Source organism: Talpa occidentalis, unplaced genomic scaffold, assembly GCF_014898055.3.
Source record: "Talpa occidentalis isolate TD23 unplaced genomic scaffold, MPIMG_talOcc4v2.1 talOcc4.4, whole genome shotgun sequence".
Classification (NCBI taxonomy): domain Eukaryota; kingdom Metazoa; phylum Chordata; class Mammalia; order Eulipotyphla; family Talpidae; genus Talpa; species Talpa occidentalis.
The window spans coordinates 8,374,574-8,397,033 of record NW_023604295.1 but is presented as its reverse complement, the minus strand read 5'-3'; the positions used below and the strand labels follow the sequence as shown (position 1 = coordinate 8,397,033).

The 22,460-nt window shown below is 51.8% G+C and overlaps 1 protein-coding gene across 11 annotated transcripts in view; it reads right to left on the bottom strand.

Moving 5' to 3' along the window:
* TIAM1 (TIAM Rac1 associated GEF 1) overlaps positions 1 to 22,460 on the bottom strand; it is a 355,067-nt gene that overhangs the window by 296,373 nt on the left and 36,234 nt on the right. The window contains exon 1 of one of the 11 annotated variants that reach the window (XM_054700316.1): positions 16,324 to 16,473. The exons of the other annotated variants lie outside the window; for them this stretch is intronic. The gene's annotated coding sequence lies outside the window, so the exon portion shown is untranslated. Of the gene's footprint in view, positions 1 to 16,323; positions 16,474 to 22,460 lie in introns of those variants that run through there. 11 annotated transcript variants of the gene reach the window in all.

Here is a 22,460-nt window from a genome sequence, read left to right as displayed (position 1 = left end):
TGGGTCTGGAGGTTAGAAGTCCAACGTCAAGGTGTCAGCAAGGATGGTTCCAGGGGAGACTTTCCTTCCTTGCCCTCAAGTGGCCTTTCCTCCTACACACAACAAAAGAAAATCTGGCACCTCTTTCTCTTCTTAGAAGCACACCATCCCTATTGGGGAGTAAGCTCCTACCCTCATTTAGCCTTATTTATCTCCTTAAAGGTCCTGTCTCTCACTATAGGGAATTGGGGCATTAACATAGATGCAAAGTTCCAAGGACCTACAGGGTAATCATTCCTCACAACAGAAACAATGTCTCCCTACTCCTGGGAAGGAGAAAAACTAGACCTCAGGTCAGGGATGAACTGCATCCCGTCCAAAACTCATATATTGAAGTCCTAACCCCCAATACCTCAGAATGTGATCTTATTTTGAAATAGGGTCAATGCAGATAATACAGTTAAGATGAGGTTCTGCAGAAGTAGGGGGATCCTAACCCATTATGGCTGCTCTTCCTACAAAAATGAGTAAATTCTCACACAAGAGAGAACACACCCTGTGAATATGAAGGCGGACATCATGATGACATCTCAACCAAGGAACACCAAAGATGGCCAGCAGCCACACCCTCTTCCCCCGGGCTAGAAGAGATGAAATAGATTCTCCCTCACATGAACCAACCCTTCCACCACCTTGACCTTGGACTTGCAGCCTCCACATTGTGAGACAATAAATCTCCATTGGTTAAGCCACCCAGCATGTGGTACTTGGTTATGGCAGCCCTAGGAAACTCACATCACCTCTCTCTCAAGGTCCCCTAACTCATTCTTCCAAGGGAAGAAAGGGACTTTTCTGGACTGGGAAAAGATACGCATGTGCAATGCCTAGCATCTTCTGAGCTGACCACATCAGGCCTCATCTTGCCTTTTGCTGCCCTATTCCCAGGGTTAGCCGGTCCTGCAAGAGGAGCGGTGCAATGAGCAACCCATTTGGCCCTCACCTGCAACCCTGCACTAATATTGTGGCCTCCCGTCTGTCTGAATTCTTTTATATTCATCTAAACTTTCTGAACTTGGAGAAGAAAAGTGAATGATCACTTACGACCCTTCAAACCGCACACAGTTCCAGGCATCCTCCCAACACCACCACTGCTCTCCACACATAAAGGAAGCAGCCGAGGTACAAGAGGATTCGTCTCGTGGTCACAGACCCAAGGCCCCAGGTAGTGGAGCCAGGAGCCCAATCCATGTTCCCAACAGCAAATCCTACAGTTTTTCAATAAAAATCACTGCTCTGACTTGCAGCAGGTCAAATATTCACAAGAAGGGGGGGGGGGGACTGTTAGATGATGCAGATATAGGTATATGGGTATAAACATAGATACATAAGATATAGATGTAAGATATAGATATATGGTATAGATACAAATACAGATAAAACTCTGGTAAGACCTTAAGTGGGGTGGAAGAAGAAAGCCAAATAACTATCAATGAAAGCTAATAATAGTGATGAGGCCTGGGCTCTTCAAGTCAAAGTCATTTATCAAACTAGTCAAGAACAGCTGCTCCGGGCTGACGACCATAGGCTTATTAGTAAGAATGGTTAAGTCGTCATCTAAGGACTAAGCCTGAACCACGAAAACACAGACAATATCTGTGGATCTGCAGGCTCCAATGACTTGTGCTATTTTTTTTTTAAATGTGGGAGCTCACCACTTCCCAGTAAGGATCCACTTTTTCTCTCTCTTCCCTTCTTTTCTTTTTTTTTTTTTTTAAGATTTATTTATTTATTTTTAATTTTATAATTTTTTTTTATTTTTATATTCCCCATACAATTGCAATCCCCTTATTTTGACCCCAATCCCTCCCCTCCCCACCCCCCAACCCCCATAGAGTGTCTCTGGTTCATAGTTGTTTGTTGATTTTGATTTTCACTTTCTTATAGTTATTCATTTTCCTGGTCCCTTATTTAAGTTTTCTAGATTCCTGCTATGAGTGAGACCATCCGGTATTTTTCTCTTTCTTTCTGGCTTATTTCGCTGAGCATGATCCCTTCCAGCGCCATCCATGTTGCTGCAAATTGCATGTGTTTATCTTTTTTGATTGCTGAGTAATATTCCATGGTATATATGTACCACATCTTCTTGATCCAGTCATCTATTTTTGGGCATTTGGGCTGTTTCCAAAGCTTAGCTATTGTAAACAGTGCTGCTATAAACATAGGGGTGCAGGTGCTCTTTGGAATTGATGTTTCTGTGTCCTTTGGGTAAATACCTAGGAGTGGCATTGCTGGATCCTATGGAAGCTCTATGTTTAGTAGGTCCAGAAATCTCCACACAGCTCTCCATAGTGGTTGGACCAGTTTGCACTCCCACCAGCAGTGCATCTCCTCCCTTCTTTTCTGACAACAGTCTACACTTGCTGGTACCCATCAGTATCACCGCCCTTCAGGGCTAAGGAGACACTAATACTTTGAAATGAGGGGCTTCTTAAGAAATGGTCTTATGTCCAAGCTGTGGGAGAGGACACTGCTGAATCGCAGTTACTGACTTACCAGATGGAGGGAATGGAAAGCTGCTGATACACTGAAAGCGTAACCCTCTACCCCCATACAAGCTTCTATACACATATTTAAATATAATCAACCAAACACGAACAGGCTGGGAAGATGGGTACAAATGTGATTCTACACTATCTAGTGGCTAGAAAACTGCCACAATTGTGTCACATGACAACAAAATAAAAATTTGCATGCAATAAAAGCTAAGAAGCATCTAAAAAGAGGGAGGCCAGTGGTCAAGGCACATCTGCAATGAAGAATGGGGTCGGCTGCTGGAAACGAACCCCATCTCAAGGGGATCTTTGACAACTTGGACAACAACCCAGAGAAGAAAGCAGCCAGGTCTTGCCAGGGCCTTGCAACCCAAGGATTGAGGCTCAGAGGATGTGGGAAGGTTCAGCCTGAAAGCAGATCCAGGGAAGGTACAGCAATGACCTTCAGAGATTTGAGGGCTCTTGGGCCAACAGGTGAAGTCACAGGAAGAGGGATTTCAGCACAATGTAAGTGAAACTTCGATGCCTCCCAAATTCTGCTCCAGGGTGGGGAGGTATCTCTAAAGGCCTGTAGATCAGGGCTGTTGCCAAATGGTTCCAGCATTAAGAAGAAAGCGAGTGTAGTCTGGATGTTCATCAATGTCCTTCACAGCTGGACAGTGAACTCCCCCCCAGACCCCTGGTCACACAGATCAGGGCACTTAGGTCCCTGGCGGGGGACTTATTGTCAACCCCCCACATCTGGACTAGAAATCTGCCTCACACACAAGCCTAATGATCTGGCCTTTTAGTCCCTTGGGCTGTGCCTGGCATGAGAAAATCAAGAGCGAGCTCAGTTTTTGGTCCCAGGCAGTGCCAGTTTGTTTTGTTTCTGCATGGTGACAGGAGGTGGGAAGAAAGAGCACAGGGGGGAGGCAAGTGCACAGCACAACAGAGCGTGATGCAATACGCAAGCTGACATTCGGGGACGCACCCACCTGCCAGGCCTGGTGCATCTGGCAAAGTTAATTTTAGGCTTGCCAGTCCTTAACGAAACCAGAAGCAGCCCCAGTCAAGGCCACCCTAATGCTGAAAACATCGCGGGAGACCTTGGCCATGACCCGGAGTATGGAAAAGACATTATGATAGTAATGGAGACCATTTATTATGCCGCTGTTGTGCCAGGCACTGTGCACACAGACTATAATCATGGTTGTCAGGCTGGTAAAAAGGCGTCAGGGGTTTACAATGAGGGTAGGGAGGTTCAGAGACTATATGACTATCCAAGTCCACCCAATTGGTTAATGAAGATGGACGTGAACCCTGGTGTATCTGGCTCCAAAAGCCACACTCCTGACCTCACACCAAGGCATGCGATGCTGCCTCCCATGGCCCTTCCATATATTTATAAACATAATTGAACAAAAAAAGAGGCCAAAACCAACAAGTCCCAAAGCAAATGGTCCTGCAGACCCCACCTCTCCCACAGCCCTGGGGGCCAAGCCCCATCCTTCTGCTTTGCTTTCTGAAGCCTGGGGTCTGGAAAAGGCACCAGCCTCACTACACCACTCCCTTCAACCCAAAAGAGTCAGTGTATAAATGGCAGGATGGGTCGGTGCCAAGAAGCTGGAGCCGGTTTATTTTCATCTCAGTGTTAGCACAGCTAGCACCAGGTTGAGGCTGAGAAATGCTCCCTCTAATTAAAACTTTATTTTCAAACACATGTCAATGTTTCAACATGGTGCGACTCACTTCTTGCTTTGTGGATGTTGAAGAGCAGAAGCAGCTGCTCCATGACAGCCTCTTCCGTTCATCCTCGGACAACAGAGAGTCCCCCAGGGGCAAAGAGGCACTGCGGTACCCAGGGCAGCAGCAGGGCAGAAACTGCCGACAGCTGAGAGATTGGCAAAACCAAGAACCAGTGGAGATGACTGGCAAATGCAGCTAATCCGGGGCAGGGTGGGGGGCCGGGGGGCAGAGGACCAGGGACGGTGCCACTTGTCCCCAGAGAAGATAAAGCAGAGTACGGCCAGCACCTGCACCCCCAGGCTGCCCCGGGTGCCACAAACCCTGATCCCTTCTGGGAAAGGAGTCACAGACCCCACTACACATGCTTGTACCCCCCTGACCTGTCACTCTGCACGTCCCCAACCACACTTCACCAGGAGGCTGCAGTGCGGACTGTGTCTGCTTTGATCCCTGCTTCATCTGAGGGCATCGACCGGACAGGGCTGAGCTCAACACTCCAAGACATGCTTGCAGACTAAGCCCCACGAGCTGGCCCTCAGGGTGGCCACCAGCTGCCTGGTGGGCCAGGGCGCTCTTGCATATATGCCTCCTCTTAGCCGGTGTGAAAACTAAGGAGAGGAACAGAAGGAAAGGATTTAAGGACATCTGAAGGAGCAGAAAGCTGTGGGTTTCAAATCCTTCGTCCACAGGACTATCAAATCAGTCCCCAAAATACACAGCAGCGCATGTTCAGATGCCCAGGAAGGGACCAGACAGGCCGTCGAGGCGCCTGACCCTGGCCACGTCATCGCCACATGCCAAGGCCTCCATGGGGTAATGGTGGTGGGGTCGTGAGCTGGGAAACACAGCCCATCCTTCTGCCACTCATGGCCAGGAACACAGCCTGCAGGACAGAGACGAGCTCTGCCACAGGACAGGGACAGGACCACAGTGGTGAGGCGGCTTGTACGTGCCAAGGCTGCCCTTGGGGAAAGCCAACTGTGACATGATAAATCCACAGAGGAAGAGAGTCAAGAGCAAGTCTGAGGGTCGGGTCGCCTCCCCACTCCTCACTCCAGAGTCTCGGGCATTCCAGCCAGGCCCCAGGAGGCAGCCCCTGGTGTTTCTCAGACTGACCTCCTCGCCCTCTAATCTCCACAACAGAGACCCGCAGTGAGTCAGAGGCTGCCTGGGCATTCCCCAACACCCTGCAGCTTTTTCAAGGAGCCTGTCCAAGCCAGGTCATGAGCACAAGGCAAGGCCGTGGAGACACTGAACAGCACTGTTGCCCAAGAGCGTAGAGATGGGAGGCAGAGAAGTTCTGAGGCTGACTCTGGAATTAGCAGTCAAACCTGAGATCTGGAACCTCAAGTTTCTACTCACCATATTTTCCCTCTTAGGGACTCCAGTCACCACCATTGCACCAGGAAGCTCAATACCAAACATCCAACAAGCTACAGCCGAAGAGACATGGCAAGCGTCCTGGGGACAGAGCATAGAGCCACTAACCCCGAAGGCCGCTTCTGGGGGCCACCCATGGGCCAGACACTGACCTAAGCCCATTCATGCTCACAGCGCACCTGAGAGCTAGGTACCACTATCATCCCCGTTTTGCAGATGAAGAAACTGAGGACACACAAGTCCCTTCCCCACATCAGGCCACTTGCCTGGGAGTACCAGTCGCAGCCCAACCCAAGCCTGTCCTATTAACTCTTCGCTGCCCGCTGCCTGCACAGGTTGGAGGCACTCATGCTGATTCCCAGGAACGTGTTCAGCAACATCATCTGGTCCAAGGCAGTTAGGAAGTCCTCAGCGCCCCTCCCTCCACCACTTGAGGGGTCAGGATACAAACCCGATTCTCACCGTCATAAAGCCTGAGATGTGAGAGGTGCCATGTGGACCCATGTTCCCCAACAGGACTGGGAGACTCTATTCCCAGATATTCCAGGGTGGAACATAGTATTTTACTCTGGATCATTCTAGAAAGCAGGGGAAACCCACACCCTCCGAGAGCAGGTCAGCAGCCTTGGGCACCTCACCGCCGCCCCCTGGAGGCCAGCTGTGCCACCACCATCAGGTCACCAGGCCCAAGGAGAACAGGAACAGAAATGCTGGTCCTGCTGAGCCAGGCGCCTGCACGGTCAGCACCAGAGGGCCACGGGTCAGCAGCTCAGGCAGCCAGAGGGATATTTGTTAAGCCTCTGCCTACATTTGACCAATATTCTGCATCCTCAGGCGCTGCCCTGGCTCCGCTGTGTGTGGGAGCGTCCAGTTACCCCCCCTGCTCCCCTGCTCCTGGTCACTGAGCTGAGCTGTCTGCCAGGCGGGGCTGCTGCTGCCACCACGCTGTCGGCCTAGAAGGGCATGGGCGGGGCGCCCTTCCTCACGAGGAGCCCAAGGGCCACACGAGTCCAGCTGTCTCTGGACTCTGGAGCTGCCTGGGGAGGTGGCTGCCCCCAGCCCCCTCACGAGGCCCAAAGTGCTCAAAAACAGAACCAGGAGCTGATCACTGGTCAGAGCGATGGGTCACAGTGAAGCCTGACCGGAGGAGGCCCAGCAGCACTGCCCACAGGCGCACACAGGCCCCGCCTGGACGCCCCGCCTGGGTGCAGGAGCGACAAGAAAGCCCAGGCTTCTAGGAGCTCTCATGCTGTGTGCATGTCTGACTGAGGCCGACCTTGCTTCTTGCTTGTCCTGTCTCCTCCGGAGCCAGAGCTGCATCGCCATCATGGGCAAGGCAGTGAGGCTGGGCCTCGGGGTCCCCCACCCCAGAGACAGGCTGACCAGCGAGGAAAATGGACAGTTAGCGTATCTGCATGTTGCGTTGTGTTAATAAAATAAAAACATTCTGCAGAGGGAGGGAGGGAGGGAGGGAGGGCTGTGCAGCAGAGACGCCACCACGGGCAGGGCTTTCCTCACATTCCAGGGCAGTGGGATTCTGCAGCCTCCACCCCTTCAAACCAAACCCAGCACAGACACCCAGCCCCTGGGAAGGGGCGTCGAGGCCAAGTCTGACCTTCATGGGGGTCCGTCCCCGGCTGCCTGTCGGGCTTATCTGGGGTGGCCACGGGCAGACCAGGTGACACATCCTGAGTCGTCAACCCAGGTCTCTCCGCGGAGGGTGACCCGACCGTGACTGGACGAGGGAGGGGCAGAGCCCCACCTGCCCAGGGGTCTCGTGCCATGAAGCTTGGCTTCGAGCAGGTCGGCGGCGCCAGGCTGCGGGGCCCTGGTCTGCGCTGCCCCGAGGAGATGGGTTTCGCCTGACTTGGTGGCGGAGGGGGAAGAGGGAGACACTCTGGAGTTCAGGCACCGAGACACAGGGTGGCATCACCCAGAGCCGTCAGCCCGGGCCCCGGTCTGAGCACTACAGTCCTCACGCCGCCGGAACCCCGCCCGCAGCTGGGGGGACCGGGGCACCTCAGGATCGCAGAGGGGTTGGAAGTGGAATGACACCAGCTGTGCTGCCCCCCTCACCCGCCGCCAAAGAATGAAAGGCCAGAAAGGGAGGAAGCACGAGGGGACACGGACAGACGCGGGAAGAGCTGCCCCGGGACAGACGGCGACGTCGGCAGCTGCTGTTGACAGGCGGAGGGGCTGGGGGCAACCTCCGTTTTCTCCTCTGCACCTTTCTGGATTTCTACATTCTCGCTCCCAAGAAAAGGCCTGCTGCGGGCAGAAGAGAAATAATGAGCTGAACTAGAAAACCTGCCAAGCACACATTTCAAGAGTGTCACGGGCACCAGGCAACGCTAAGGTAATGAGGCCATTAGGGCTGAGCTGAGGAAAGGAGCAGGCCGCGCCTCCCCCGCAGACGGGAGGGGACATCCTAGGTCACTGGGGCCCAGGGCAGCCTGGGTGACAGCTGGCACCGCGGAGCCATCCCCGGGGCCCTGCGCACAGCACACCTGGAGGGGCCCGCTCCTGAGTCTGAGACAGGTTGTCAGCTTCTCATCCGTCTCCCAGCAGAAAGTTCCCGCCAGGGAAAGCCAGGGAGGCCAAGGTCAAAGCCCCCTGCCAGACCCGACTGTTCCCATGCTCGAAATGCCCCGTAAGAACAGAGAAATAAGGTGTCCAGGTTGTTAAAATCTCCTTCCAACAGTTTCATCAACCAGCAGCAGTGGAAAAAAAGAGATTTTTTTTCTGTATCCAGAGCTGAAAAGCTTGCCTTTCCTATTTTCTCCTCTTTTTTAAATTTGTATTCACATTATTTTAAAGTCACTTTCTACTAGCTGTATGGAGGCTCCTCAAAACACTAAAAATGGATCTACCATATGATCCAGTGATTCCACTCCTAGAAATCTACCCAAAGAAAACAAAAACACTAATTCAAAAGGAAACCTGCTCTCCTATGTTTACTGCAGTGCTGGTTACAACAGCTAAGATGAGGAAACAACCTAGATGCCCCCAAACAGATGAATGTATCAAGAAGATGTGATCCATATACACCATGGAATACTACTCAGCGATCAAAAAAGACAAACTCACACCATTTGCAGCAACATGGATGGAGCTGGAAGGAATCATGCTCAGCAAAATAAGTCAGAAGGAAAAAGATAAATATCAGACGGCTTCACTTATATGTGCAATACAGGGAAACTGAACAAAGGATCAGGAAAAAGACAAAAAACTTGCAAGCTGATCATAGATCTGAGGCACACAGCAGGGCAAGAGGAGGAAGGGGGTCAAAACAGGGGAGCAAGAACACAAGGGACTGTGGTGATGGGTCACAGGGCTGTGGTGGTGAGAGAACTTTAGGGGCCACACCTGAGGGGAGAAATCAAAGACTGTCCAAAAATGAAAAAGGTAATAAATATAGTTAGAAAAATATAAAAAAAAATTAAAAAGATAAAGTCACTCTCCACCATAAAAACCTACACTCTGGGGCTTCAGGGGTTAAAGCCTCAGCACTATCGAGCTATCACCAGCCACTGCAGCACGAGTTCAATCCACAGCCAGGGAGCTACCCACATGGCGCAGCAGACCTCTCCTGGCTCGCCTGCTGCTCCCCTCAGCAGTGTATTCCAGTCAGTCTGCCTGTTCTGTTCCCCACTCTGTCTCTGGTGAATCCTCTCACACACACACAAGCCGCCCCCCCCCCTTCATCTCTGGCCTACACCCCAGTTCTTTCATGCATAAATAAAAATAAATCTTAAAAAAAAAATCCTGACACTCACTATGCACAGACGTCCACTATCTATTGAACGTTCTCGTCTGCAGAGAAGAGTGGCGTGGCTGGGGGACTGAGGTGGAAGGGAAACTTTGCATTGTGAGCACTTCTTGATATTTTGAGTTTTGAATCATGTGATTCCATTACCTATTCCAATACATTAAAATCAATAAATAAAATGACCTTGAGGAACAGCGCGAGCATACGGCTGTGGCTGAAGTCAGACAGAAGCACAGCGAGCACAGAATTAAAGGCACCTGGCAGGTGCTGGCCAGGCGTGACCCCACGGGCTACAGGGACTCATTCCCGACACCAGGGCTGAGGGACTTGGGAGAGCACGTGCTCTCCGGTTTTGGGCTCCGTTGGCTCGAAATTCCCTCTGAAATAAACAATGCCATTTACTCACAACCAGCCGTCCCCCACAGCCCTGCTCTCCAAGCCGACACTGAGATCTAGGCACCTGACACAGGCCAGGTGTGTCCCGCAGCTGCAGCCGCAGCCACACCTGAGACACGCCGAGGAGCAGCTCTGGGAACTGGCGCAGCCCCTTTCCTCAGCAGGGCACACCGCACATACACGGCACCCCGCCGCCTGCTCGCGGCCACCTTGGGGGTGATGGCCAGCGAGCTGAGTCCCCGAAGGCAAGACGCTCTTGGAGCTCCGCCGTATTTTCAAGAGTTCCAAGACGACTGTGCATGACTTCAGTGTCTGCCAATTCAGAATGGAGAAACGGAGCTTCCTACCAGTCTAGACTCATCCTCCCCTTAAACTTGACAGGCACTGAGCAAACTCTCAGACAGCAGGGAGAGCTGAGAAGACACCACCCTCTGCTCAGGGGGAGCCAGCCGGAAGGCGGGGGGCAGCCCACCTGGCTTTCCGTGTATCAGAACACCTAGCAAGGGGATCCCACGGGCCCTCTTCCTCCCTCCAGGAAGACTCTGGCTGTTCTTGGAACCAGATCTCTGCTCCATTCCTCAGCCTCCGGGGCTTAGGGGGAGTGTTTGGAGGGCAGGTCTGTGTGGGCTGTGCCTGCAACAGCCTCAACTACAAGTGATGATGGTATCTGAACAGGGGTGAGGGGAGATAAGAAAGCAGGACATGGGTTGAGTAACAGGGGCTCCTTCACCCTAGAACTCTAAGATAATGGATGAAGGAGATGCTAGTCTAACGGAGGAAGACAGGCATCAATGACAAATAACCTAAGGCCCGTCCCATCCCGTCTGCCCAACTGTCCTAGGGAGCCATGCTTCCAGCTAGGAGCCCTCCCCTTCCAACCTCCTGATGGAGTTAAGATGACTCAAAAATAGGACAGGAGGAAACCATAAGAAAAAGTTCTCAAAGCAGAGGGCACAGGAAGCTTAGAATCTGCGCATTTCATGGCAGGGACCATCTGGTTCTCCTCTCTTTCAAACACATGAAAGCTCAGCCACAATCACAAAAATCGTTCTGACTAATAGACTGACCAGCAGGATGGTCCTTACACATCCACGTCCATGAGGGACCCACGGGGCGGGCAGGACGCCAGCACCAGTCCCACGCCAGGAGAGTGTGAAAGACAAAATGGGCGTGGAGAGGCAGGCAGGCATTCAGGGAGGAGAGCCCCCGAGTTGGTTCACTGAAAAGCATAACACTTGCCTTTGAGACGGGACATACCCCGTTCCCACCTTCCCCACAGACAGACACACAGCGGAGGGCCTGCCCTCAGCCCAAGTCTGTCTTGCTGAGTGAGTATGATCAGAGTGAACACACTCTCCGGATGTGCAGCATCACAACCGCGCTAAAGAAACCAAGAGTTGCTGAGCATGAAGCCACATGCAGGTGGGTCCAGGGGTCCCCTGGAAGCCCAGGGCCCCTGTGTATGCAGATGTCTAGCTGAGTTCTTCAGGTCTTGTTTCAATCTTGTAACAGGCCTCTTCCCCGTTCCCTACTCCAAATGTCGCGAGGGCTGCCTCCCATCTCCACAGCCGGGGACGCTGCCTGTGCAGGACGGAGTGGAGCTCGCCCAGAGGCGCTCCGGGGTGGCACACAAGAAGAGGCTGCTCCAACCCACTCCGTGGGAGAACGGGGAGAGACAGCTGAGGTTTACTGGTACCAAACGTGAAGGCCGAACAACGGCCCCTTCCAACTCCAACTCCGAGAACCTAAGGGTGAAGCAATATCCAAGTACTCCAATAACCCCATGGCGCAGGGATGGGTCCATCTGGTTTCCCAGAGCAGATCGCTAAAGCTTATCAGGTATCACATGCAAATGCAAAAATGATTCACTGCCTCTCCTCTAGTCTCGCCCAGCCTGACAGTGAACAGGATGAACAGGAGCCTCCAAAGCCCGCAGGGCCTCTTTCCAAGTTAGGCAAGAGCCAGCGTGGTTGGTCGGCCCTGTTCGGACTTGCTGGGGGAGTTACAGGTTGCTGCCTGCCCTCAGATGCAGAACGGGGCAACAGGAGCTACAGTCACGACAGTCCTGATGTCTGAGATTAGCTGCATTTGCAGGCGAAAGAGAGGCCTGGTTTTCCAGGGCTGCTAGGGGTGTCCAGAAGAGTGGGGGTGTCAGCTGAGGAGCAAAGAATCCAGTCCTTGGGGACGGTGCTGCTTCAGTTCAGGGGCCTTCAGTATATTCCCACGGCTGAGCGGCCACCACCATTGGGCTCCAGAACTCTTGGTCTCTTGCAAAACTGAAACTGCACCCATTAAACCATGAGTCCCCACGTTCCCCTCCCCCGGCCCTGGCCACCCATGCTTCTTCTCTTGTCTCTCTGCATGTGACCATTCGAGGTTCCTCACCCAAGTGGAATCAGACAGTACTTTTCTCTCTGGGGAGGTGACTTAGTGCACTTAGCATAATGTCCTCCAGTTTGTCCCCATGTCAGCACGTCCTTCCTTTTCAGCGCTGGGTAATATTCCACTGCACGAGGCATTCATTTAATGACAAAAAGAAGTTCCGAGACAGGTGCATTAGATGATCTTGTTATCGTGCCAGCGTCACAGTTTACTCACCACCTCGATGAGATCACCGCGGGCCCTGCGCGGGACCAGGGCCGGCAGGCAGCCCCCACTGACCAAACATCGCAAGGACAGGAACAGCACATGACCGGCCACCACGTCTTCTTGGAGCTTTCAAGGGTGAGTTGCCACTCTGGCCAAAAAGGAAATGACACTGATGGGTGCCCTGATGTCAGAGGCCACCCTGAGAGCAGAGGGCTCTTCCCCAGGTTCAGAAATGCCAGTTTAAGGAATGAAAGCAATGCAGGTACCAGCATCTAGGGTTTGGAGAAGACCTCCAAAGTCAGGAACCCCTACTTTCTTGTTAGCTCAAAGCCGTGGACCTAAGGCCAGATGTCCACATGAGTGTGTCTGGGGCAAAGGCACTGAGTCCTGCCATGGAGGGAAATATGGGGGCCCCGTCTGACTTGTCTGTGTTCAGGTCCCAAGTTGTCCTCCCGTCCCATGTCAGAACAGAACTCTCTGGCCTGCAGGTGCCACAGGTCCTGTGCCTGCCAGTGACTTCAGTTAGAAAGGACACTTTCTGGAGGAGCTGACTCTTCACCCCAGAAGCTACGAATTTGACTGCTGTGGTCTGCATAAGATATGCCTCCCCCAGCTCTGTAAGCCAGGAGTGACTCTTCTTCAAGAAATTAGCAATTAGGGACCTCCCTGGTGGCGCAGGGGTTAAAGACAGTGCTATCAAGCTATTGCCAGCCACTACAGCATGAGTTTGATCCCCCTGCCTGCCAGGGAGCAACCCACATGGTGCAGCAGACCTCTCCTGTCGTGCCAGCTGCTCCCCTCAGCATCAGTCAGTCTGCCTGTTCTGTTCCCCACTCTGTCTCTGGTGAATCCTCTCACCCCCTGCACCTCTGGCCTACACCCCAGTTCTTGTATGCATAAATAAATAAATCTTTTTTAAAAAAAATTAAATTAGCAATTAGCTTTAAAAAAATGTATTCTTCTCTGAGACTTGCACTGGGGACCAAGGAGAAGTAAAACTAAAAAGGTAAATTTTCTGGTCTAAAAGCACCCAGGATGCAGAAGGAACAAGCTCTGTGTCCAGGGAGTATCTCAAGTGGGTAGCGAAGAACAAACCAGGTCCGATCACAACTCAACCACGGGCTAGTCCAGGTGACCTCAAGGCTACGTAAGCAAGCTACTTCACTGCTGGCTTCCTTGTCTATAAAATAGAGATGGCGAACCCACAGTGGTGACATAAGGATTCAGTGATATAATTCATGCAAAAAGCAGGGCCACCTACAGGAGATACTATCGCCACCTGCATCATTAGAAAGCAAGGTCAACTAATAGTGGAAATGTTACCGGAAAGATCAAACAAAAGACCGGCAACTGGATGGCAGCAGAGAGACATCAAGACAATATTAAGTGTATGTCATTGGTGTCACTACAAATTTGGGCAACTCTTACCAAAAGACAACTGCTGCTCACTACAGGTACACCCTGGAGCCTGGAAGAACGAGAGGCCCCACTCAGCAGCATTGTTGGGGGGTGGGGAGGAGCATCGGTGAATCTGCATTACCGTGTTAGAGGCCAAAACCTCTGAAGCTTAAAAAAAAAAAATTAAACATTAAAAAATTAAAAACCTCTGAAGTTTTTTGAGCAGGAAAGACCCTCAGAGCTTACTACTCAGCTCCTGTTTTAAAAGCTGACGTCCACAATAGGAAAGGATTGATTGTGAGAGATCGCACAGCCAGCTAGAGAGAGTTCTGGTCTCAAGCCCAGCACTAATAACTCCCCAACGCTTCACAGCCCAGTCTAAGGCTCTCCCTGATGTGCATTCCCAGCCTTTCCACAGCCTCCCAATACATCTCTCCCCTGCTTTGTCTACAGCACTCGAAGTTCACAAGGGCGTGCAAGCACACACACACACACACAAAATTTTGGGGGGCAGTGGGGAGAAGTATTCTTCCATTTTTTTAAAGATTTTATTTATTTATATTGTGTAGAAGAACTGGGGTGTAGGACAGAGATACAGGGGCTGAGAGGATTCACCAGACAGAGGGGAGCAGAACAGGTGGATCCACTGAAATCCACTGCTGAGGGGAGCAGCGGGAGAGACAGGAGAGGGCTGCTGTGCCATGTGGTTAAGCTCCCTGGCCAGGGATCAAACTCAGGCCTTTGTGGTGACAGCGCTGAGACTTAATCCCTAGACCACGAGGGAGGCTCCCTTCCATATTTTTTAAACTGTGGCAAAATATGCAGAACAGTGTATTTCTGCCCCTGACCATGTTCAAGCGTGCAGTTCAAGAAGCTTCGACAGTGTCATCCTCTGTGCATCCACCACCGCCGTGCAGCTCCAGAGGTCTTCATCTTGCAACACTGAAACTGCACCCATGAACCCATGACTCCCCACTCCCCCCACCCCAGCCCTGGCCACCCAGCCTTCTACTCTCTGTCTCTGTGCATGTTCCAGGAACCTTGGGAGGGGGTCAATACTTTCCTCGTTGGGGGCTCTGGCTTAGTTCACCTGGCATAGTGCCCTCAGGTTTTCCCCATGTCAGAATTTCCTTCCTCTATAAGTGGGATAATATTTCAGGGCGTGCGGGGTTCAATGACAGGGATCCCCTCTGAGAAGTGGGTCATTAGGCCATTTCATCACTGCAGACATCATAGCGTTTCTCGCGCACGCCTCGCTGGCAGGACTTACTACGCACCTGGACACACAGGGGCCATGGTCCCCTACGAGGGGCATCACTGGCCCAGTCATCATGACCACAGCAGCGGTGCCCAGGTGACTCCCACATCTGTCTGTCCATCCGCCCAAGTGCACTTGAGTTGCTTCCACCCCTTGACTCTGGGGACAGCAGCCACTTAGGGGGACACAAAGGCCTCTTGCAGGCCTTGCTTTCTGCTCTTTCAGATGTACGAGCAGAGGTGGAATGGCTGCGTCCCGTGGTCATTCCATTGTTTTTGGAGGCATTGTTTTTGTATGTTTTTAAATTCTAGCACACTAGTCCCTAAACTGCAACCAAAAGAAAAGCAAGTTTTCCTTCCTGTTCATCTTCGTTAGGAACCAGTGATCTGACCAGTCACGAGCTGAAATCACAGCCCCCGTCTCGGTGGGGTAACAGTGCAGTGGCACAGACAGGAGTCCGCGCAGGCGGGAGCTGCTCCGTGTGCCCGGTGAGCACCCGCAGGCCCCTCGGAGAGCAAAGGCCTAAATCAGGGACGTCCAGGTGGAAGTCTGTGGTCATCGGGGGCCTGACAGAGCAGGGAATAATGACTCAAAGCATTGAGCAGGGAAAGTGGGGGGCCACCTAAAAAAAATGACTCTGGGCTCCAGTGGACAGGGAGAGAACAAGAGAGACAGGGATAAAACGAAAGCAGCCGTGCCTGACACATGGCTCATCTCACAGGAAGGCCCTTCCCAGGGGCAACGCGGGGCAGGACGACAGGGAGGAAACTGGGTCATCGTGTCCCCCCAGAAGTGTTGAGGCCCTAACCCTTGTGCCTGTGTAGGGGGCTTATTTGAATAATGGGTCTTTACAGATGCCGTCAAGGTAAGATGACTCGGGCTAGGCTGCGCAAGCCGGTGCCCAGGGCCGGTGTCTCTGGGGAACACTGGGAGACAGAGGCTCGAGGAGGGTGTGTCAGTGGGTACAGTGACTGGGGCGGTGTAGCTACAAGCAGAAGACTAAGGATTGCTGGGAGCACAGACACCAAGAAGCGGGGCACGGCCCTGCCGACCCCTTGGTTTCTGAGCCTCTGGAGGCTGGGAGAATGAATCTGGGTGGTTTCTGGTGCCCTGTCAAGGCAGCCCCAGGAAATGAACACAGGTTGTGTGGGAAAAGCCCAAGACACGCACATCCTGGTGCATCTGTTGTTGGCGTGTGGAGGGAAGAGACAGAAAGATGGAGAACTTGAATTTCACCCTGGAACTTCTAATCAAATAACACGCAGGATCCACACCTGTTGGCCTGAATCTCAGTTTCGCGTCCGTGGGCCAGCAGATGCCTCCGCCAACATCGGGGATCCTAAAGTTACGGCACCGGCACCAAGTCTCAGTATCTCCAGGGAGGGGCCCGTCCATGCAGCCAGCGGGGGCAGGTCCAGGCCGTCCCTACACGAGGGCAACATTAGTGGCACTTGGGTTGACAAACCACAGGGCATTTAGCAAACGGAGCTACACGGTATAACTCGCCCTGCCCCCACAAAGCAACAACCGCACACTGTCCTAGTGGAGCACACAGAGTGGGGCACCCCCACCCCAAGGGTGTCTGAGCATTATGCTGATTTTCTCCAGATTTATGTTGGAAAACACTAGGAGTACATGTGAGGAGATAATGGGGGTGCAGCGTAGAGCGAACACAGTGATTCCTCAGGCTGCCCCTGGAGCACCCCTGCCAAGACAGGGTCACCCCAAGCAGAACCATCCACCGAGGAAGCAGCCAGCCCTCTGTGCCTGGTGGGTGCCCTGGGGGTGGCGTCAGACAGCGCCCCCTGCCTGACACACAGAGGCGCGAACCCAGTTCTCCCAGAGCCCCACAGTCCCTGGAAGGCATGTGAGCTCCAGTCACCTGCCTGGCACACACTGCCTCCCACCGCTGCACTGGCACCAAGGGCTCCAGCACCTGCCAGGGCGCCTCCAGCTGCTGTCAACACAAACACCCACACCCAGCCGGGAAGCAAAAATAAGAGATGCCTCATCCCCTTGCCCAGGCCAGCTCTCCTCTCCCAGTGCCCTGGAGGAAGGAGCATCTGAGCGAATGGGGAGGGGAGGGGAGGGGAGGGGAGGGGAGGGGAGGGGAGGGGAGGGGAGGGGAGGGGAGGGGAGGGGAGGGGGGTAAAGAGTGAGCCCCACCCGCGCTTCCTCTGCACTGTCAGAGGAAGATCATCCTCAAACGGGACAGAGTCAGAGGATCTTCCCGGGCAGGGAGGCTGGCACCACTGTCCCTCCCCCCTAGGTGCCCCACCGCTGGAAGCCACAGCTCTTAGCACCCACAAACTGGGGGTGAGTCAGCATTGAGTCCTGCTGCTCCCCACCTCCCGGCCCCGCCCAGCCCACAGGACTGTGTGTGTGTTCACTGCAAGCAGGTGCTCAGTGCCCAGGCAGGAAAGAGGGGAAAGGACTCTCGCGTGTAACCCCAGACCTGGCAGCCGCCAGGCATCAGAGGCTCTTCCAATCTGCACCCCAACCCTAGAGCTGCGGGTTCGACTGTGTCCCCCCTAAAATATGCTGAAGTCCTAACCCTGCTTCGTGGATTCATCAGCCAGGCCACCTGCACAAGGCCCTACAGACCAGGTGGTCTCAACGAGACATTTATTTCAGTAGTTCTGGAGGCTAGAAGTTCTCCTTGAGGATGAAGGAGAGACCTTCTCACCATCACATCTGTCCTGGGACGTTTCTGTGTGTTCAAATGTCCTCTTCTTATAGGAACAGGACCCACCCTAAGGACCTCACTTTACAAACTCTTTCAGTTTTATTTTTTTAATTCTATGTATTTATTTACTTATTTTTGCACAGAAGAACTGGGGTACAGGCCAGAGGTGCAGGGGGTGAGAAGATTCACCAGAGACAGAGCGGGGAGCAGAACAGGCAGACTGACAAAATACACTGCTGAGGGGAGCAGCGGGCAAGGCAGGAGAGGTCTGCTGTGCCATGTGGGTAGCTCCCTGGGCTGGGGATCAAACTCGTGCTGCAGTGGCTGCAGACAGCTTCAAGGTGCTGAGACTTAACCCGTTGAGCCACCAAGGATGCCCCTAAATTTGTTACAGTTAGAATCTACTCATTCATTCCTTGTTCTCTTGATCCATTTAAATTTCACAAACAACCCTTTGGCTATAATCTTGAAAGAAAATTTGATGCTTATAATTTTATATTACTTCATGTGTTTTCACGGTCATGTGCCACTTATGAAAATATCCAGCAATAGAAAAATGATTCAACTATTCATGGAATTGAGTAGTACCCTGTATTTTTAAAATGATAAAATAGATCTTTTATTTTTAAATAAAAATATTACAATATACTTAAGAGAAAAAAACAGGCTGTGAAAGATTATCCTGTGTTTAACAATGAAGTCTGAATGGAGGGGTCTCCCTGGTGGCGCAGCTGTTGAGTGCTGGGTTTCGAAGCTGCCCACAGCCTCTGCAGCGCCGGTTCGATCCCCGGCCGCGGGGCGAGGGTCCCACGTGGCGCCCAGACCGCCCGCTGCTCCCCTCAGCAGTGTACTTCGGTCCTTCTGCCTGCTCTGCTCCCCGCTCTGGCTCTGGTGTATTCTCTCACCCTCCCGCGCTTCTGACTGTACCCAGTGCTTGTATAAATAAATAAATAAATCTTTTTAAAAAAACAAAAGTTTGAATGGATACCTGGGGGGTGGGGTTTGGTTCTTGTTCTGGGGAACTTTGAGAATCTACTCAGCAACTTTCAACTACATCAAGCAGTCCTGTTAGCAGTGCCTGTCCTCATTTACCGTAATTGATCCATTAAAGGTGCTGTCACATTCTGGAGCACTGAGGGTTGAGGCTTCAAGGGGGCTAGGGGCTAGGGGCACATTTAGCCCCATACCAATAAAGTTATTTGGAAATCATTTACAGTTGGGTCATGGCAGATGTAATTAACTAAGATGAGGATCTACTGGAGCAGAGCGGGTCACTAATCCCATAAGACTTGTGTCCTTATAAGAAAACACAGGCACAAGGGAGAAGGGCAGAGGTTAAGTGATGCATCCACAAGCCAAGGACACCCAAGGACTGGGCAGCCCTGAACCTAGGAGAGCGACATGGAACTAACCCGAGACCTCAGAGGGAGCACGGCCCTGCCAGTGCCTTGACCCTGGATTTGTGGTCTCCAGAACCGAGAGACAAAGTCTGTGTTAAGTCACCCAATTTGTGCTACTTCACTGGGCAACCCCAGGAGGCTGAAGCCTAGGAGCCTGGCTGAGCAGTTGGGAGGTTTGGACCCTTAAGTGAGTTAGCATTAGAGAGAAAGACTCGATCAGGACGGTTACCTCTTAATACCGTCACAAGCCTAACAGAGTGATTATGTGCACTGTCTACAGCAGACACCAGCTCCACCCCAGCTAGGTCACGGGGCAGCCACCCCACTCTGGCCTGGTCATGACCTCAGGGCCTCAGTTTTCCTCATCTGTAAAAAGGAGATGATGACAGTACTGTCTGGTTCACACCACTGTGAAATCAAATGAGGTCATATTTACAAAGCACACTGCACACCTGGCACAGAGTCCAAGCAATAAAAGGGTTCAATCAACCCTACCAACAAGGTTCATGGCCAAGGCATGTTCCCAAATATCCTGGCTCAGGCCTCCATGAGCCCCAACTGATCACATGCAACCCCCAACTTCACCAACAGCCCAGGAACAGGAGACCAGAAGGGAGAGATTTAATAACATGGAAATGTTCCAGAGTTATTAGCACCCCAAGCTTGCACCTGACTGCAGCCCAAGGGGAAAATACCTTTGAGAAAATCTAATGTGAAACTCTCAAGTAGTTGGAACCGAACTGGCAAAAGCAGACAAGAGACACTATGCCAGCAAAGTAGGCGGCGGCGGGTGGGGGGTCAAATACTAAACCCAACACAGTGACAGGTCACATCAATCTGCTCAGACTACAGGCACGTCTCACACACAAACACACACACTCTCACGTGTGCAATGTTTTGCCTTTATTATGTGGAATAAACAGAAAAGTTTTATCCTCCGGCAATTTTTTTAATATCATCACACCAGACCTATAGAAGTCAACAAATGCCTGACCACCCACAGCTTAAAGGCCATGGAGGCGACCCTCTGTAAAAACTCTTCCTGCTCTTTTTCTCCCAAAATAGTTAACTTTGGGCCTTCTTCATGGTGCAGCAGTTAAAGCATCAGTGCTATCAAGGAATCACCAGTCGCAGATGTATTCAGCATGAGTTCGATGGCTCCCTGGCCAGGGAGCTGACCCACACGGCGCAGCAGACCTCCCCTGCTCCCCTCAGCAGTGTATTTCAGTGGACCTGCCTGTTGTGCTCCCCACTCTGTCTCTGGAGAATCCTCTTACCACCACCCCCACACTTCTGGCCTATACCCCAGCTCTTGTATGCATAAATAAATAAAAATAAATCTTTAAAAATAAATGTATATTTACCTCAGGGACTAATTTTGAAGTTAGCCCCTTTCTTCTTTTTTTCCCAAAGTCTAATATGAACTCATGGACTCTTTACAACAACCCAGTGAGACGGGGTGGGGGGGGCTCTCACGCCCATTTTATAGATGAGGAAGTGCAGTCCTGAGAAGCCACTTCCCTGAAATTAAGAGCTTGGGATTCCAGCCCAGGAAACTGTCCATGCGTTTACCCATAGGCTGTGCTGCTTTAATTGATCTCTTAGTCCATTTTCACACAATCTCAGATTCCCATGTTCATTATCAAGGAAATGTCTCTTTGTGTTCACACTTGATCATCTTGCAAAATGCAAAGCTTTGAAATTAATTTTCTAAATGGAGATGTAATTGGCATATAAATTACCTTGGTCTCCAGTAAACAGCATCGTGATGTCACAACTATGTGTGCTTATAAATCCATCTCCTCACCAATGGGCAGTCAACGTTCATCAGCACAGTGCAAACTCTAAATTACTCTGGCACAGACACCAGGAGGGCCGCCCCCAGGTTCTCACCCTCCACGTCCTTCCTCCATGATCTCAGGCAATAGAACCAGATTGTCCATATAAGCTCCTTCAGAACCAGAACACACCACTTTTACAGGCAGAGCAAAATTCTGAGTGTATTTTAAAGGAGTCTCCAGCAGAGGAGTCATGCCTGATGGTAGTTTTCTTTGCATCAAACCAGACCTGCTTACAAGAACTCGATTCCAGCACATTCCCCCAAAGGACTGCAACAGAAGGTCATGGTGGGGGAGAGCCCTCTATATCTCAAAAGCCACTCTGATCTCATCTTCCTCCCACCCCAACCCCAATTCCTTCCACCCCATGACCTAAGAGCTGAAAGTAAATACAGACTCACCAACTGTAGAAGCAGATGCTTGCCCCCAAAAACCATAACAGGCACCCAGGACTACAGTCAAAACTTTTCAGCTGAAAAGGCAATTATGTGACCAAACTGGTTGAACAAGAGAATTTGCAAAATCTAGACTCTTGCTTCTGGGGTTTGAAAGGTGAAACATCAACTGCCCAGAGCAGGAATGCAGTTGCTGAAAAGGTGAGCTACTAGGTAGAAAGTAAGAACACGTTTTGATTTCCATGTTGATACAACCACCTTCCTCAAACCCTCCGGGACTCTGAGCCACAGAACCACCGCCAGTAGGTCTGGGTGTGGCCACCGCTGGTGCTGGAGCTGCAGCTGGAAGGGACCTGTGTGAGGAGCTGGGAGAGATGGAAATCAAGGTAAAACTGTTATTTCTTGTTTCCAATTCTCATTATTTCATCTACACAGGAGCATGCAGCTTCCAGGTGGCCAAAGGACATTCTTAGGTGTTCCACAAATGGACGACACTTTTACAAGAACCCAAGATTCTGCACCAAAAAAGCCTCTAGACTTTGTTCTCTGCCTTTCCCCATCTCTTAGCTATCTAGCCACAGGCTACCACTCCAGGATCCTACCCCCACCCCCCACCATATATGCCCCATTGCCTGAAACATGCCCTTCCTTTTGTCCATCTAGGAAAATACAACCCATCCTTCAAGGCCAACTGGAATACCTCCACCTCTGTGTAAGTATTTGACTTCTAGTTGGGTTACTCTGTCCTCCAGGACCCCATCTGGCACAGAGGTTCTCATCTGGACCAGCAAGAACATCTTAGTTCTTGCATCCACCCAGACCTGCTAAATCTGAAACTTGATGTCAGTAATTTGTGCCTCAACAAGTTGGAGTTAAAGCAGATTCTGATGCTCGCTCCGGCTTGCCGCCTCCGGGACAGCCATATCACTATTTCATTCTGCCTCGGCTTAGCTCCGTCATTCCATCGCTGTAAGCCCCTCAGAACCTGGCACAAGCTAGGCACCCAGTAAACACATGCTTGTTGGATGAACCCAGGAAACCTCTCCGGAACCAGTACGGGCAGTGTGGAGTCAGCAGCATTATGGGCTCCCA